Source organism: Meles meles, chromosome 4 (assembly GCF_922984935.1).
Source record: "Meles meles chromosome 4, mMelMel3.1 paternal haplotype, whole genome shotgun sequence".
NCBI lineage: Eukaryota > Metazoa > Chordata > Mammalia > Carnivora > Mustelidae > Meles > Meles meles.
Window position 1 is genome coordinate 67613872 of NC_060069.1, and position 18327 is coordinate 67632198.

At 40.6% G+C, this 18327-nt stretch overlaps 1 protein-coding gene across 1 annotated transcript in view; it reads left to right on the forward strand.

The window, feature by feature from the left end:
• The first annotated feature begins 1054 nt into the window (after positions 1-1054).
• The window catches only part of SLC7A14 (solute carrier family 7 member 14), a 127572-nt gene continuing 110299 nt past the window's right edge, over positions 1055-18327 (forward strand). Inside the window, exon 1 of the mRNA XM_046003616.1 lies at positions 1055-1244. The gene's annotated coding sequence lies outside the window, so the exon portion shown is untranslated. The remainder of the gene's footprint in view (positions 1245-18327) is intronic.

The following is an 18327-nucleotide window of genomic DNA, read 5'->3' on the forward strand; positions in this document are numbered from 1 at the left end:
TAGTACAATGTAGTCCTCATTCTTTTGAGTCATAACATAGTTCTGAGATATTTACTATAATGAAACCAATGAAAATATAAGTCTTGTGTCTCTCCTGCCCCATTTCGGACTGGTTATCTCTCTAGCTTAACCTCACAGATGCCCATCCCAATTTCATAGAAAATACTTGCATTCTGCTGGCACAAATCACAATGTTCTTGTTTTCTAAAATTTATTTTAATAGAGGCAAGGGAAGAACTCTCATTTATTGAGTTACAAGTATGTGCTCAGGACTGTGCTAGGCAATTTCAAGAACATCATTGTTTAGAATTCTCATAACAGTCCTGTGAGGTGATCATTTCACAGATGAGAGAAGAAAGGATAGGAGTTAAATAACCCAAGGTCACACAGACTAGAATTGCTGTTGGGTCTTCAAATCTCAAACCCACAGTCTTTCCACTCATAAGATGCTGAGAACCCAAAGATGAATTTGACCTACTTGAGTTATGGAGAAGGAGGAGGGTCTTATCTTTTTTAGGAAGAGAGATGAAATCAATCTCTCCCATCCTTTCTCTCCAGTAATGCTGGGGAAGTGGAATAAATTTAAGAGCAGCAAGGCTCAGCAAAGGAGGAGGGAAGCTTTCAGAGGGTAGGAAGCAGGTCTGGAGAGCCTGCCTAGTTCAGCGCCAAGTCCAGCAAAGGTGGAGATGCTGGAGGATGCCTTCTCAACACACCGACACTGCAGACTTCTGCCTGGCCCTGCTTTCTCAGGGTAGAGAACAGGCAAGGGGCCCCCTAAGCCTTAGGACAGCCCGAGATACTGGAAGCAGCACCCGGAGGCTCAGTAGACTACAGAGGAGTTGAGAGTGGCATATAGCTGGTGTGTGTGTGTGTGTGTGTGTGTGTGTGTGTGTGTGTGTGTGTGTGTGCGCGCGCGCGCGGGCGCGTGCGGGCGCGCGCGCTCGCGCGCTGGGAGGCGGGGGCGTCTGGAGAGAGGCCTCAGCTCAATAATGTAATGGGCCGCCCACGTGACTTCAGAAAGGCGGAGACAGGCGAGCTGGAGAGAAGACTGACAGGCTGCCTGGAGGGAGGTGAGGAAGGGGTCGAACTGAATAATTGAGGAGCTGTTCAGCAGCAGCGGCTACCTCCTGCCTTCCTTTGCCACCGCCACTCCGCATCACAGTGGGAGAGACAGACTCTGGCGCTGTAAGTGCAGACAGCTAGCCACCAGTCCCCGCAGCCTCTTAATCGCCTCCAGCCCTCCGGTGAGTTAACGTAACCCTTCGCCGCAGTCTGTCCCCCTCCACAAACGCTGCACCCAAACTAGACGCCCACGAATAGGATGGTCGCTTCGTGTTGAATGAACGAGGGAGCAGGAGCCAGAGGGAGGGGGAAAACAGGAATATGGCGCGGAGGCTGAGGGCGCCCCCCAGGAAGGGGTCCGTTGGAAGAAGGAAGGAGCTGGGTTGGGGTCTCTCTGTATCTGGCCCGGAATGGGATCTGGACAGTGTCCGGGGTCGGGGGACGCCAGGTTCCGATTCACGGCAGGCGGGGTTGGGGCAAATGCAGCCCTGGCGCGGCCGGAGTGAGACAGAGGAGGGAGCTTTGAGCAGTGTCCGGGTCGCCTGGGTCTTCACGGATGCCGGGCCTGTCCTTTTCTCCCTGCCTTGTCATACACCCAGCTCCCGCAGCTAGGTTCTCGGCCTCGGACTGAGCCCACGGAAAGGAAGGGACGTTTTTCCGGCCGTAGCCCGAGGGGAGGGCGGGGACAACGTCTGTCCTTTTACCTGGGATCAAAACTCTTCAAAAGGACTCCAGCTGAGCCTGATACCCAGACAAGGCTGGTGCGCTACACAAGGGATATCTCTCCCCAGAGAGTGGTGATTCGCGGCGGGGCAGCGAGAAGGACGTGATGGGAGAAATGTCCAGGGAAAATCTCTAGCCAGAGAGGGCAGCCCCGGGGAGAAGATTCTCGCCCGCACTTATTCACCCCGTCTGAGCTTCCTTTCTTCCCCCATCCCAAATACATCCGTTTCTTGCAAATCCAGAGGACCAGAGTAAGGCAGTGTGGCCTCGCGTGATGGAGCCCCAAACCTTCTTCCCTCACGAGAGTCACCCCCCCCCGCCACGTGTATTTTAGATTGTGATCGAAAAGTAAGATAGAAGTCGCCAAATGACTAGAAGCAAAGGGAAAACAGAGGAAAGATAGAAGGAAAATAGAACAGCAGGGCTCTCTCCCCTGCTCCTGGCCCTCCTCACCGCGCTATCTGTGCGAGACCGAGACTCCATTCAGAGTCCTGCCTGAACTGAGAGTCTTGAACTGGATGTAAATTCAGAGGAAAAACTTGGGAGGGGGAGCAGATGAGATCTTCGGAGTGATGGGGCCAGTCCCTGGAAGGAGTTGGCCAAGGACCACAGAGTGTAAACCCGCCTTTCCCCCCAGGGTAAGGGGTCCTGAAGAACATCCTAGGCAGCAAAGCGGAGCCTGGGCCTGAGAGCGAGCGGGCAGCAGAGACGGGAGCTGTCCGCGGTACTGAAAGTTCGGCGAGGCCGGGAAATAGCGCGGGAGAACTGGCGGCTCGCTGCTTCCCAGCACTTCCCGCAGGCAGAAACTGCGTTAGAACCATGTAAGGAAGATCAGATGGAATAAGCGAGCTGGAGAGACAGGTATAGGTGCTCTGCGTTCCGCTGTTCTGTGCCTTCCCCCGGACTCCTCTTGGAGGGAGGTATTCCGGTCTTCTGGGTCGAGGAGCAAGGAGTGGGTGTCACTCCAGAATCCATATTCGCTAACTTCAGGTGGGAAAAGGATGTGTGGCTCCGCTTTCTATGTCTTCTGTTTGTGCGGTGAATCTTCCTACTGGTAAAGTTTTGGAAAAGCAGTTAGGTTGTTATTCTGATGAACACTTTTGTGGCTTTTAGGAACCAGAGAACTGAGAGGCTACCAAAAGAAGGCACTACATTAACTGCGAGCTTGGGCTCTCTATTCCTGGCTATGGTTTTTCCCTCTCTTTAGCACCCTTCCCTCCCCACCACAGATTGTTTACCCCCACTAGGTATAGATCTCTAAGCAGCCCTGCATGGTTGTTTCTTTGGTTAGCCTTTTATATTATGGGTAAAATAGAAAAGAATTGAACCAATTTGGGGAGGCCAAGTTAAGAAAATATTTACTGAACATCTACTAACTGCCGGGAAATATTATCTCATTTAATCCTCATAATAGCTGCTAACTATAAATATCACAAAGATAAGAAAAATGAAGTTAGATGTCTTGAATCCAGAGCTTGGATTCAAATTCAGGTCTGCTTAACTCCAAACTCCAAGCAATTTTCATGCCATCATTTTGGCATTTGGCTTTGGATAGCTGTTATTTGAGAATTAGCAAAAGAATGCCAAAAGAGGAAGGTCTACTTTCTTTTTCACACATGCTACTCTCTTCCAACCCATTCCTCTTTAATCTGTTCACCCACCCACTGTCACTCACTCCCACCATACCAACTGCTTTTGTGCATGCTGATTGAGATACCACTCTTCACACAACTTGATATTTAGGATTACAGAAACAAGTTAGAGGACTAAAACAATAGGCTTTCCTGATAGAGCAGCAAGGCTTCATGGGATCTGGAGGAATAGAACCCACAAGTGGTTTCAAATTTAGAATTATGCTCTTGAGTTTTAGGGCTGGAATAACCTTAAAGATCATTCAGCATCATGCAGATCATTGTTTTCCAAGAAGGGGAATTTGGGGACCAAAAGATGATTATTAGTCTGAGTCTCATGATTGAGAAGTTAGAATTGGAAGCCCATTAACTCAATTCCAAGGTCAGTGTCCTTTTCACTACCCTCATGGTGACTTGAATATTCTTCCCTGCTTCTTTCTTGGGTTATTTTTGACAAGAACATTAACATCAGTAAAGTACATTCAATAAAAGCCACTGATACAAATACCTAAAATACAAACACTTGTGTTACCTACATTTTCTTCCTATTCTTCTTCCCGCTGATCTCACTGTTTCAGTGTTGTCTGACCCAACATACCTGACCCACCTTCCTCAGCAACAGTTCTCCCTATGATAGTAATTTGAAAATGGGGATGTGGCTATGACATTTCTCTACTTGCCTTTGTGTTGCCTGTACTTCCTCTTCTATGGTCTATTCCCAACAAAATAATTTTTCAAATAAATTATCCTAAGCATTTTCCTATGTTCTCACAGGTACTTGGAAGAGGTCTTAAAAAGATCCAGGCAGAATTAAATGATCATTAGAAGTGCTAATATCAACCAACTGTGAGGCACTATCCTTGGTCCTTTCATAAATAATTTCATTGAATCTTCACAATTCAGTCAAGTAGATAATTTCATTAGAGACGGTCCTACAGTTCTAGTCCACTCGAACATGCAGCAAATCTGATGTTCTATGTATTTCTTCTTGCTTCTCTTTCAGTCCCTAATAAAATTTCAACTTTATTAATTGGATTCTTGTAACCCTAATAATTGTACTGGCAAGAAGAAAATTTTTATATTGAATTGAATTGTTCTGTCCTGTTCCAATATGTAAAGTTTAGAAACTCAAACTCAGTTCAAATGGTAATGTTCTGTTCTTTTAACTCAATATTTACCACAACGTATTTTCCCTTCATTTGTTATCTTTTACTTAGAGATCCCTATATACCATCTTAATTCTAATATTAATGATTTGCTTCAAACCCCATCTAGAACCAGCTAAGGCACAATTCATAACTAAATACGTAACTTCTATTGTGCCCTCACAGAGTGATCCTGCAAGGATGTTGTTGCTGGGATGCTCTGGGCCCTGTAAACCATAATCTTAAACTGTCTAGAACCATTCTGCCCAATATGGTATCATCAGCCACATGTACCTATTTAAATTTTAATTAATTAACATTAACATTTAATTAACTTTAAATCTTCAATTTTTTAATCACACTAGCTATATTTCAAGTGCCCAAGAGCCATATGAGGCTAATGGCTACTTAATTGAACACTGTAGATATAGAACATTTCCAGCATTGCACAAAGTTCTATTGGACAATGCTGCTTTGGAAATTGCTGAAAACATCCTCACGGGAAATGAGAACTTGGAACTGTGAAGAAGAAATAGGGACTGTGCTTTAAAACTTCTTCCAACAAAGGAGGAAAAGCCTCTTATGGCCTAGGACACCCCCAAAAGCCCAAATAGGCTCAAGACAATAAGGCTAGCAAGGACAGTACATGTCTCACTAAAGGACCCGGCAACCATGGGATTTGCTTCATATAGATTCCATTTTACCATGAAGTGAAACCAGGAATGGGTCTTGCTAGTTTCCTGGGTTCCAGCTTAGAAACAACCTGGAAGTTCTTATTCAAAATTCAGGTTTTATACACACACACACACATATTAAATATGCATGTAACAGCATGTATATATGTGTTTGTGTTTATGTGTTTATGTACATGCATTTTGTCTTAGTAAGTATAGTATGATAAATATAGAAAGAAACAGGACTTAGAGATAGTAGTAAGTGAGCCACTTCCTACTTGGTGACATTGTATGGCCCTCTGGAGCTCCACTCCTTCATTTGTAAAATGGTGATGAGAATTGCTGCACCCATCTCAAAGGGTTATTGTGAGACTCAAAGTATAGGTGAATGAAAGTCCTTTTCAGAGAGCATGATTGATGATAATCTCTTATAGATATAGTATAGTATATAAACAAATAGGGTAGTTTAAACTGAATGCATTTCTGAACACTTTTATTTTTTTTTTTTTTTTTTTTTAGACAAACCATTTTTTTTTAAAGATTTTATTTATTTATTTGACAGAGAGAGATCGCAAGTAGGCAGAGAGGCAGGCAGAGAGAGTTAGAGGGAAGCAGGCTCCCTTCAGAGCAGAGAGCCCGATGTGGGACTCGATCCCAGGACCCTGAGACCATGACCTGAGCCGAAGGCAGCGGCTTAAACCACTGAGCCACCCAGGCGCCCTCTGAACACTTTTAATCCCAGATAAATATATTTTGTTTTTTCCCATGTGAGTGAAGTTTATTTTCAGTGAGTTAGATGACTAACACTACCCAGTTATGAGTGGTAGGAAAACTATGATGTGCAGATTTCTAAATATGTTGAAATATGGTTGTATATCAAGGAATAAAATAAATTTTACTTCACATTGAATTTGAAAAAATATATTTTGCTTTTGTTGTAATTTTTTTCCCTGAAAAGTAGAATGCTGAAGAAAAAAATCTTGTTGGTTAATTCCTGTGAACTGAAATACTGTTTATTGCTCATGGTTTATTTTATTTTGCCCTAATATTTTCCTTTTTCCAGAAAAAAAAAATACCTAGAAAGTCTCAGTGGTTCTGAAATAGCTTTTACCCTTTAACTAATAGGTTTTTTAAAACGATTTGTTTGTTTATTTGAGAGCAAGAGGGCACGAGCTAGTGCGTGAGCAGGGGGAGGGACAGATGGAGAGGGAGAAGTGGACTACCTGCTGAGTGGTAGTCCTGATGCAGGCTCAATCCCAAAACCCTGAGATCGTGACCTGAGCCAAAATCAAGAGTCAACCTGAGCCACCAGGAGCCCCTCTTTAACTAAAAGCTCTAAGTCAATTGCCAGCAATTAACCAGTCATGACAACAGTGGTTCAGATAACAGAAAAAGTATTATTGATATTCTTCAGCATGGATGGATGAAGGAGATGATTTAATGAGCTTCTACCCGTCTCATGAATTGATGAAAACAAAAACAATTCTATTTCATGCATTGATTAACCCCAAGTAAAAGTAAAGACTATGAGTTTGACTGAATTCTTAAAGGTACATTAGGAATTCTGACCTTAAATGAAGGGTCTCTACACCATCCCTTCTCTAAAGTAAAATCTGTTGGGGGTCCTAAGTGGAAACTTAGCTTACTGACAGGGGAGATTGGGAGGCCAGAAGATCCAGGGCACGATGCAGTTATTCTCTACCCCCTCTGAACCTTAATCCACATCTTTTATAGAACAAAGGGCATTGTGGTGAGGTCAAGGGGTAGTTACCTAAAGTGGCATACCTGTGTGCCAGTCATCTCTGTTGGTCATCTGAAGTGGAGACTTCTGTGTGCCACTTTAGGGAAGGTCAGAACAAGCTTTCCCATATTCTGATCAAGACACACATTAACTTCTAAGGGGCCTGGAACACGTAGCCCTAAGGAAGTTCACTGCATGGGCACGAACAAGATGAAAGGCCAAAGATGGAGACAATGCTGTCAGCGCTCCTACAACTTAGCTAACATTTACTGCCAAACCTGGCATCTAGTGCCTATTCCTGAACCCTGATCTACAGTGTTTATAACTCAAGTAGGAGTGCTTTTTTATACCCCTGACTGGGTCAGGAAATTGCAGACAAAAACACAATCATGCCTTCTTTAATAGATCATCATTTTGATACTTAAATATTTTTCTCTTATAACACAAAATTAACACAATGCTCGGGCATTATAGAAAAAAAGCCTGCAAAGGAAGCTATTCCATTAGCTGAGTCTTAACTGTATTATGTTTGCTATTAATCCTGAAAACTCAGTGAAGTAATAATTTTGTTTTTGGGGGGGTATGCAGTAGCACCTGAGAAATCAAGCTGAGTATACCTAAGGGCTCTAGATTCTATCTCTAGTTCCTGGAGCGCCGGCAAGTTACTTCCTTTTCTGGAACCTAGTTTACCTTTATTCAGACTTTGTTAAGGCACGAATGGTAATTTATAAGATTCTATGCCAGAGAAATAGCTGAAATAAGTCTCAGCCCCAAGTAACAGTCAAGTGTGCCATTCTCAGGCCTTTGTTGCATATGAAATTATATTACTAAAGGGAAAATTAGTTAGATTGTCAACTCTGGTCTCTAGTAGCTCGTGCTGGCTTTAAAAATAGACACCTTTTGTTGGGAATCATGGTTTATTCATTTCATTGGAATTGTTTGTCTCTCGGAAGGACTTGGATTTTGGAAGGAGGAAAATACACTACCTTAGAGCTGAAAAGAGTTTAGTTTTCACTGTCTTTAGCTTGGGAGATTTCAATAATTTTATATCTCAAGAAAGAAAGGGAATTAACAATGTAGCTTTGAAATTTGTGCTGCTAGCAAGCAATCATTTGCTTGATAAAGTAACTGAGGCTTGCCCTATATTGGTAATCATGGGTGTTTGGAACTCCTATAGCCTGGCACATGAATGCTCAATAAACATGTTGAATTAAGGCCATGGTTTCAGGTCAGTTCATGCCATACACTCATCTAGCCAAGAAATGAGTATACGCTGTGGCATTTTCCTTTAGCAAATAAAACAGGAGATAAGCACAGAACATCAAATCTTATCCTGACAACCACACTTGTAACCCTTTTGGGAGTGTAGGTTGTGGTGGGCCAAGACAGATTGCTCCTGAGAACTGGGTCTTGCTGCCTTCCTCCAGGAAACAAGGGACACATTAGCCGATGGTCTCGCATTTCACTGTGATGAGGCAACTCCATAAAGTCAAAGTTTAAATAGAGTTGTATGTTATTTTCCACTTTTACTTTAAAGAGATATTTATTATTTCCTTGAGAAAGTATTTGACTGGTAATTACTATTGTTCCTAAATTCAGAAGGAGCTTAGCTTGGAATTAAAGCACATTCATTAATTAGAGAGCTTTGACATCACAGTCTGGAAGATCACAGAATATTCTCCTTTTCCAGGAATAATTGGGCCTTCCTCTAAGAGTTTTAACTGGTTGTTACTGACAAAAATGAAAGAAAAATCGATCATTCTATTCTAGCAAATCAATAACCAAATGCCTAGAATTAACTGACTCTCACTTGCTGAAGGCAAAAGATTCCAGCCCGATAAACTGTCCTACAAATGAGCAAGCTAGCTTCCATGGCCTGTTCGTGTATTAAATTGTTATTTTTCTTTGTTTCTTAAATAATTAGCAAATTTTAAAAAATTGCATTCAGGTGTTTGAACATTCTGATGACAAAATAGTCTTCATAATTATAAAGACTTAATGGTTCATTTGAGACTATATTTGTACAATATATTATTGCATCAATGGTTTGTAATAATCACATATCCCAACTCTCTCATTTGACAGAGAAGAGCCTGAGAACAGTCACCCAAGTTTAACAGCAAAGGCAGAAGTAAGATTTGAGCATCCTCTCTCTCCATCCCCTGCTCTTTGCATCTTTCAACCTCGGGCATCTTTTCATTAGTCATAAAAACCTATTTGATCAATGAGGTTAGCCACCAAAATTTACCAGAGTGACTAGGAGTAGGAAAGTATATGTATTTGAATTTCATAGTGTCTCCATTTGCCCCTTTAGGTGAAAGAACTTCTGAGTCAAGGATAGTCAACAAGTAGAAATTTCATGGACTATGAGCCAGAAGAAAAGCATCAAAACCCCAGATCCTTGTAAGAACTTGGGCTAGGATTTAAGGGGCACATTAGCCCTTAAACCATTATCTTCATCATTTTCATCTCTAAGAGATTTGAATTAAATAATTTCAGATCCTGTGAGCCCTAACATTCTATGGTTCTATGAAATGAGGCCAGGATTTGAATTATCCATATTCTGCCTCATTCAGCCCACATAAAAAAAACAAATCAAGATTCTTATTTTTATACCATTACTTATTGGAGGTTCACATTTCATGCTAATACTTTACTCAGTAACAACAATAATAATAACAGCTCTAATGACCATAGCTAACAATTATTGACTTACTTACACTTACTATGACCCTATAATGTTGGTAATGCTAGTATCCCCATTGTACAGTTAAGAAACCTGGGTCTCAAAGTAGTTAAATAATCTGCCCAAATTGATAAAACTTTGTGCTCTTAACCAGCATGCACACTGCCTTTTGAAAAGCACTGGTCTCTCAAATAACTGATGGGCATCATTTATAGGCCACTTAACACACAGGACCCTTTTCTGGGGGAATTACTGTTTTACCTATATTTTCTGCCTGGAACAGCAATCAAGAGAGTAAATAGAACTTCAGGTCTCTGGAGCTGATGAAGCTGTAGAGTGATCTGCATTGTCTTTCTGCAAGACAGCTCTTGCCCTTTTGCAATTCACGCCATTGATCAAATTTTTCAGAGGTTTAGTATTGAATGTCGGTGCTTCGCCAGCCACTGCGTGTATTGAAGACCATTCTGCTGTGTTTTTCCCAGAACATGTGGACTGCTTGCATTGCCACAAACGGATGGATGCTGATGCAGGATTCAGCACCTTCTAAGGCCACAGAAGTCACCCTACCACATCTTCATTATTCAATGGCATCTTCTGGCTTTTGTCTCTAACTTTTTTTTCTAAAGATTTTATTTATTTATTTGACACAGAGAGAGAGATCACAAGTAGGTAGAGAGGCAGGCAGAGAGACAAGGGGAAGGAGGCTCCACACTGAGCAGAGAGCCTGATGCAGGGCTCGATCCCAGGACTCTGAGATCATGACGTGAGCCGAAGGCAGAGGCTTAACCCACTGAGCCACCCAGGTGCCCCTTGTCTCTAAATTTTTGACTCAAAGTAACAATTTAGACAGTTTTTAAGGTAGAGGAAAAGAGAGTTTCCAGAGTGTCACTTCCTGGTGGTGGGATTCAGTCCAAAAAAAAGACTAAAGCTTTCAAAATCATGTGTGAAACTCATTTTCTTCTGAGTAAGCCTACCTTGCCAAATTAGTCATAAACACAGTACACCACAGTTCCCAATCTATTTCACTGTAGATTTCAACATGCACTAAATCTGTTCGTGGACATCCTGCACTTAATATATCATATCTAATAAGCCAAGAACACTCTGACAACAGCCTAGTATGTACATATATTTTACTCCATAAATATATGATTATATAATAACTTATAAATATATAAATATTTGTTTATGTATTTTATATACATTGTTTTATTCTTTATAAATTTTTAAAAAATTTTTAAAGTTTTCATTTAAATTTGAACAAGTTAACATACAGTGTAATATTAGTTTCAGATGTACAATATAGTGATTCAACACTTCCATAAAATACCCAGTGTTCATCACAAGTGCACTCCTTAATCCCCATCACCCATTTCACCCATCCCCTCCCCACCTCCCCTCTGGTAACCATCAGTTGGTTCCCTATAGGTAAGAGTGTATTTCTTGGTTTGCCTCTCTCTTTCCCTCTCTCTCTTCCCTTTGCTCATTTGTTTTGTTTCTTGAAGTCCACGTATGAGTGAAATCATATGGTATTTATCTTTCTCTGACTGACTTATTTCACTTGGCATGATATTCTCTAGCTCCACGCATGTTGTTGCAAATGGTAAGATTTCGTTCCTTTTTTATGGCTGAGTAATATTCCGTTGTATTTCTATATCCCATCTCTTCTTTACCCATTCATCAGTTGATGGACGCTTGAGTTCTTTCCATAATTTGGCTACTGTAGATAATTCTGCTCTAAACATTAGGGTCTGTGTATCCCTTTGAATTAGTATTTTTGTATTCTTTGGGTAAATATCTAGTACTATGATTGCTGGATTGTAGAGAAATTGTCTTTTTACCTTTTTGAGGAAACTCTGTACTGTTTTCTGGAGAGACTGCACTGGTTTGCATTCCTACCAACAGTGCAAGTGGGGGGGTCCCCTTTCTCCCCACATCCTTGCCAACATCTGTTATTTCTTGTGTTGTTGATTTTAACCATTCTGACAGGTGTGTGATTATATAATAATAATTTATATAATACAGTAATATATATTATATACTTAATATATGTATTATTTTACATATTTTATATATTCTTTTATTCTTTAGCTCTAGTTCTGATTTGCTAAACTAGCTACATATCCCACCAATACCAAAACCAACTAAAGAATGCATAAGTTTACTTCTGCCTCTGTTTTTTTTTCTAGATACTTTATAGAGAGTGGGATGGTTTAGGATTCAGCTGAGACCTGGTTTCCAGTCTCCACTCTGAAATGGCTGTGAAACTTGAGCCAGCACCATTCACCTTCTTCTTTTTTTTTTTTAAGATTTTATTTATTTATTTGTCAGAGAGAAAGAGAGAGAGAGCACACATGCAGGCAGAGAGGCAGGCAGAGGCTGAGAGAGAAGCAGGCTCCCTGCCGAGCAAGGAGCCCACGTGGGACTCGATCCCAGAACCCTGGGATCATGACCCGAGCCAAAGGCAGCGGCTTAACCCACTGAGCCACCAAGATGTCCCATTCTTTAAGACTCAGTTTCTATACCTATAAAATTGAAGTAAAAGAATATGCTCCTCATATCACAAGAAGGGCCAATAAGATAGCATTTGTTAAAGCTCCTTACAAACGATAAAGTCTATATAAAAGAAAGAAATGGGTTTTCCATCCTTTCAGTCCTTCTCAGTCCAAAATAACTCTCAAACAGAGCAGAACTCTCAAGTTGCTGATACCCAGTCTTAAACCAAAGTTGACAGTTAAACCAAAATCTTATGGGTTAAGAAGACCTTGGATTGAAACATGCATGTCAAGAAAGTGGTATTTATAATGTGGGAGTCCGTCTTCTTCTAAATCAATGGTTCTCAACCTGGAGCAGTGCCACCTCATTAAGGGGTATTTTCTATTGTCTGAATCACTGGGGATAGAGGGATGCTAAATATCTTGCACTAGGCAGGACAATCTTGCCAAATAAAAATAATATCATACCCAAATGCCAACAGCTCTTCTTGCAATGAGAAAGAGTTCTCAAAGTAATGTGTTGTTCATAGTCCCTAAATCCCTAATTGATATGGAGAGAATTTACTTTTGATAACCTCCCCCAGGTAAAATCTAGCCAGTAGCACTCATGTGAAGTCTGCAGCAGCTCAGAAGCAGCACTGGGCTTTCCATAATTTTATTAAGAAGGAAAATACGAGGTCAGAGATCAATAGTTTTCAAACTCGCCCTCAGAACTGTCTACAAGAATCCCCCTCTAACATCAGCAGGGGCAAGGTGTCCCAAGAGGTTAACGTGCCATATTGCAGAGCTCAGACTAAAGGCTGGCATACAAGGACCCAAGATGGTGAGTCATGGTTCTGAAAATCTTTGCGGTTCATTGGTGAAACACTGTGACTTACTTTGTGACAGGCGTGGGTCTAGCTGAGTACTGGACACAATCCCTCCCCTCAGCAATAATCTGACAGTCGGACAGATATAATCTCCACTAATCGTGTGTGCAACATATCAATATATGTTATGACATGTTATGAGGAAGTCTCAAGGACAGACCAGGGAAAAATTCATGTCCATAGAAGAAGTACAATGGAATTGTACTTTGAATGATATGAAGTATTTTCTCATGTGGGTAAATAAGAGGGAAGGCCATTGTAGAAATGGGAATATCATAAGCAAATGCTGGAAATGTGCATGTAAATGATATTATGTGCTGGCTGATGTGGTTTGTTAAAGGCCTGGCTGGGAATAGCAGAAGGTCATATTGGAAAGACTGACAAAACTTGAATGCAGCTGGGTGGATGTATTAATTCAGCCTGAAGTTTATCCTTCAAATAGAGTTTTTCATCAATATTTTAGAAATACCACTGAATTCAGGGCTGGTTCTGGCCAACACCAGAATCATCAAAGTCTAATTTCATGGCTAGAAAGAACCTCAGAAATCATCCTAGCCTTCCCCTTTCTCTACATTTTACAGTGGAAGTAAAAAAAAAACCAGAGACATCAAGTGACTTGCCCAAGTTCAGCAGCAAATTAGTAACAGGAAAAAACTATAGTCTTTTCTGTCCTCTTAACCCATAGCATTTTGTCCTGCTCTGTGCTGCCTTCGGGAATTTTATTCATCATCTGAACATAATCCAATGTAACACATAATGTGATTATTAAGTATTTATGAAGCTCCAAGTTTTCCATTGCTCACTATTAAGATATTGTTCCCTCATTACAGCCAGATGAGAGATCAGATCCTGAGCTGCTTCTACATGAGCACATTCTCTCAGAAACACAGGCAAACCTCATACCAAACACACGGGCATGACATTCTTCCCTCGCCTCACACGCCCTCCCCTGCCTCCTCATTTCAAACTGCCGGAGATTACAGAGGCACAGCCTGAACAGAAGCCATCTTAATCTCTGGCGGTTCTGTAAATAATATGCTATTCATGCTTGCATATAAATAATCACAGTCTCTCTATTTTCTACCTGACAGATCCTTTAGAAAAATGAAGTTGCTTGCACACATAGCACATCAGAGAGGATTTCAGATCTGAGAGCACCAGACCTCTTTGTAGCAGTTTAAATTTTTACCCATCCGCACACTCCTAATAATTTATCCAGGCTTGTTGTCTTAAATTTATTTCATAGTGTACTTAGTCTTGAATTGTATTTCATAGTCTACTTAGTATGTGCATATTTAAGTTCTGAGATTGGTATTCCCCACTTCTTTTTCTCTGGCCACCTTTCCTCCACCTCTTATTCAATATATATCCAATAGAAATCACCTAAATTAACCCATTCATTTTACACAGTGGAAACTGAGAACCAAAGAAGTGAAGCCACTTCTTCAAGGTTGCACAGTTAAAAGCAACATTGTGGCTAGATTCCCTGACTCCCAGGCTCATGCTATTCCCTCCACGGGGGTGATCCTTTCTGAGGGTTTATTTCTAATGCTTTCTAACACAGCATTTTCCCACTCTCCACCACCCCTGTCCCCCCATTCACTGCAAAATTCCATAAGGATGGATGGAAATGACTAATTGCACTGCCCAGGAGTTCATTCCAAAAGCTTATTTAGAATATCCACAACTTACCACCTCCCATACAGTACTGGCCCATCTATCGTATTAAGAAGCTGGTTATGGAAGAGCTTGGCACAGCTTCTAGTCTAGAGAATATATATACAATCATGGCCATTGTTCAAGTACAGATTATCACAGAGAACAGTGTGCCCCAGAGGAAAGAGGACAGGGTCCATGGCTCCCATCATTTGATAATAGAGTGAAGTTCATCCAATATTCATTGTAAGTAGCAGATTATTAGATTCATAATCCCAGAAACCAGATAATTGGGTGGAGTTAAGCAAAATTGGTAGCACCCAAGAAAATGAAAAAAGACAAATCCCACACCATTTCTTCTTTAGGAGTGAAGTGTTTTGCCTGAATTGATCAGCATGGTGTGCTTAGTTTAGTTTACATAAAGTTTACAATGATAGGTTTTTTGTTTTTAGAAAATCAATGGAATTCACACTTTCTGTTTAAATTCCTTCTGGTGAGTCATTTTAAGACAAAAAAAAAAAAAAACAAAACAGGTGGTGTTTGAGTAAAGAGCATATTGGAAATAGAAGTAGAGAAGAAGGCAGAGAAATCCAAGAACTGGCTTCTTAGGGAGGGCTTCATAGACTCATGATTGTCTCACCGTCTGACCAGGCACATTAAGTAAAGAAACCCAATTTTGTCAGTTCTATCAAAAGCTCTCTAGCTCTGCAGAATCAAGCTATGCCCCCCAAATCCCAAGAGGCTGATTTGTAAATAGATGCAATATAGTCAGGTGCGATGGCAGGTCATTCCCTTCCTGGTATTAGGATAGCAAGAAAACTAAATGATTGATCACAGATTAGCTGTATGCACAAAATAAGGATCAACAGCATTAGACAGACAGTCTCATGAAACATCCCATCCAGGCTTCAACAGACAAAATTCTTTCAGATTCCACCCAAGAACACCTTTCAGAATACTGGAACAGTTGTGTCCTTCAAGTGAACCCTCACAAGAGGGTCTTGTTTCCACATTCCCTAGTGCTGGAGAAACTTCAGTGAATACTTCCAGTACGAGACAGAGACCATCTAGTCTCTATGCAGTCCTCATCTTCTGTTAGGATATGTGTTCAGACGTGTTATGGCTTGTTAATTCGTAGCCTATCTCGTATTAGTTACATGCTAGTCTCCTTTAGGGAGTTCTGGTAGATGTCCCAGTTTAACCACCAATCATGAATAAACCGCCCTAGGATTGTTCTATAAGGTTAGGTTAGGTTATTTCTGTAAGGGGCACATCTCTTGTACTTTGTGCTGCTTCTGTTTATTCTGCTTCAGAGGGTACCATGATCTGGCCTTGCTCTGAGAGCACGGGGGTCTGGTTTATCCTTGTTAGTAATCTCTGTGTATGGACTCTGACATTTGAAACTGTATCCGTTAGTCACTCTCAATACAGAAAACATTCATAGGTGACAATGACTCATCCACAAAATGCCAAGGAATCAACTTTTAAAGGGTTTTAAAAAAAAAATCAGACAATTACCGCTGAAAGAGGCCAAATAACCATTTTAACTATTTTTATTCTCCCTTTGACCTGACTGGGCATCCTGGTTCCACGCAGGCACAAACTACACAGACAGTTTGGGATTCATTTTAAATTCATTTCTAGTCACACAGACTTTTGACACACTTTCTATTCCAGCATCAGAATACAGAGGAAAAAATATCTGAGTGAGTATAAACTATTGTGCCAGAAATAAATTCCTAATATAGACAACTAAAATATGCCTCTATAGAACTTTGCTGTCAAAATAGAAACAAAACTTCTCTGTTTCTACACTATCTTAGTGACTAGTCTGTGTTCTTCCTTTCTGCCCCCTGAGTTATAGTTATAAATAAATACTATAGTGCCATTGCACAGTACATTAAGAATCTGGTGAGAACTTGTCCAGTGAGCATTATGATGTTATCTTTTACATATTTGATTCCAATATGGCCAATTATTGAGTATTCTTCTTTAAGTCAAGAATAACAAGATAGCTACATCATAATACTTCTAAACAGAATAGCTCACATTTACTCATTTAATCTTATGAAGTAGGTATGATTATCCCAATTCTACATATAATGACTATCAAATTTAAATGACCTTCCCGAGGCTTTACAGCTAAAGAGCTTTAGGGTTGACATTCAAATGCTATGCCTCCTGACACCAAAATCCTCCCCACTCACACTGCCCAACCACAATTTTAAAATCCTCTCTGAAAGAGACCAATCTTAATGTGTCTCTTATGAGCAGATGGATAATAAGAATGATTTTGCAGGTCTACTTTCATGGTCTTTCAGAGGATTAAACTTGGGGGTCCAAAGATTTAGTATGGGACTTTGGGCAATTCATATCTTTTTTAGGCCTCAGTCATTCCATCTAAGAAAGAGGAAAAATAGTGACTCTTTATCTAGTTAGTTTTTCATGTATTCAACAAATATGCTTAACACTGAAGCTACAGGCTGGCTCCTGAGCAGAAAGCCCAATGCGCGGCTTGATCCCAGGACCCTGGGATCATGACCTGAGCCGAAGGCAGAGGCTTTAACCCACTGAGCTACCCAGGTGCCCCCACTGTTTAGAATATTGTTACTGAAATAAAAAACAATACCAAGTTCCCAGTGCTCATGATATGGGGATCCTAGGATTGCATCCAAGATTGATTGTTTTAAAAAAAAAAAAAAAAAAAGGATGGATTGTTTTGTTTTTGTTTTTGTTTAAGATTTTATTTATTTATTTATTTGACAGCAAGAAAGAGAACACAAGCAGGGGAGTGGCAGAGGGGGAGGGAGAAGCAAGTTCCCCACTGAGCAGGGAGCCTGATGTGCTGCTCAATCCCAGAACCCTGCCATTAGGACTTCAGTGAAGGCAGACGCTTAACCAACTGAGCCACACAGGCACCCGAGAATTAGTTGTTTTGCTTTAGTTTTCACAGTCAGTGAGGTGATTTGAATTCTTCTCATGTAACTGTCAAATAAACAATATTTTGGGCTGAACTAACCAATTAATGCAAGTTATTACTTATAAAAACAGAAGCTTGGATCCTGAAGATTCTTGTGGATGATTTCTGGAAGATAGATTTATCTGGAAGATAAATTGCATCTAAGTAAATTAGTAAATTTACTTAGTAAATCGTATTCTAGAAATTCAAAGTTTATTTTCACTGCCTAAGGAGCTCATTCCTTTCAGCAACAGCTAAGACTATTTGATTGTCCCAAAGCAAGAACATAGTATAGGAAGACTAATAAGCTGTAATGGGAGACTGACAGAAGAGAGATATTTATTAAGCAAAACAAACAGGGGATTGAAAGAAAGAAAACTAATTTGAAAGGCAATTTTCAGAATAAGAGAATTCTAAAATTTAATACTGTTGATGGACTAGAGTGTATTAAGTAAATATTGAATGAGAGAGGAAAAAAGAAAATGAAGTCAATGAAAAAAGGAGAGGGAAAGAAATTACATTCATTCTAAACCACTTTTCCTTAAAATTACGTTCTTTCTGAGTACTTCCTCTTTAAAAGTCATGTGAGAGATATTTGCTGGTCAGTGAGAAGGGAAGAGACATTTCACTCTACCTAATCAAAACCTTTGCCAATATCCCAGACTTGAAAGTAAAAGGCACATCCC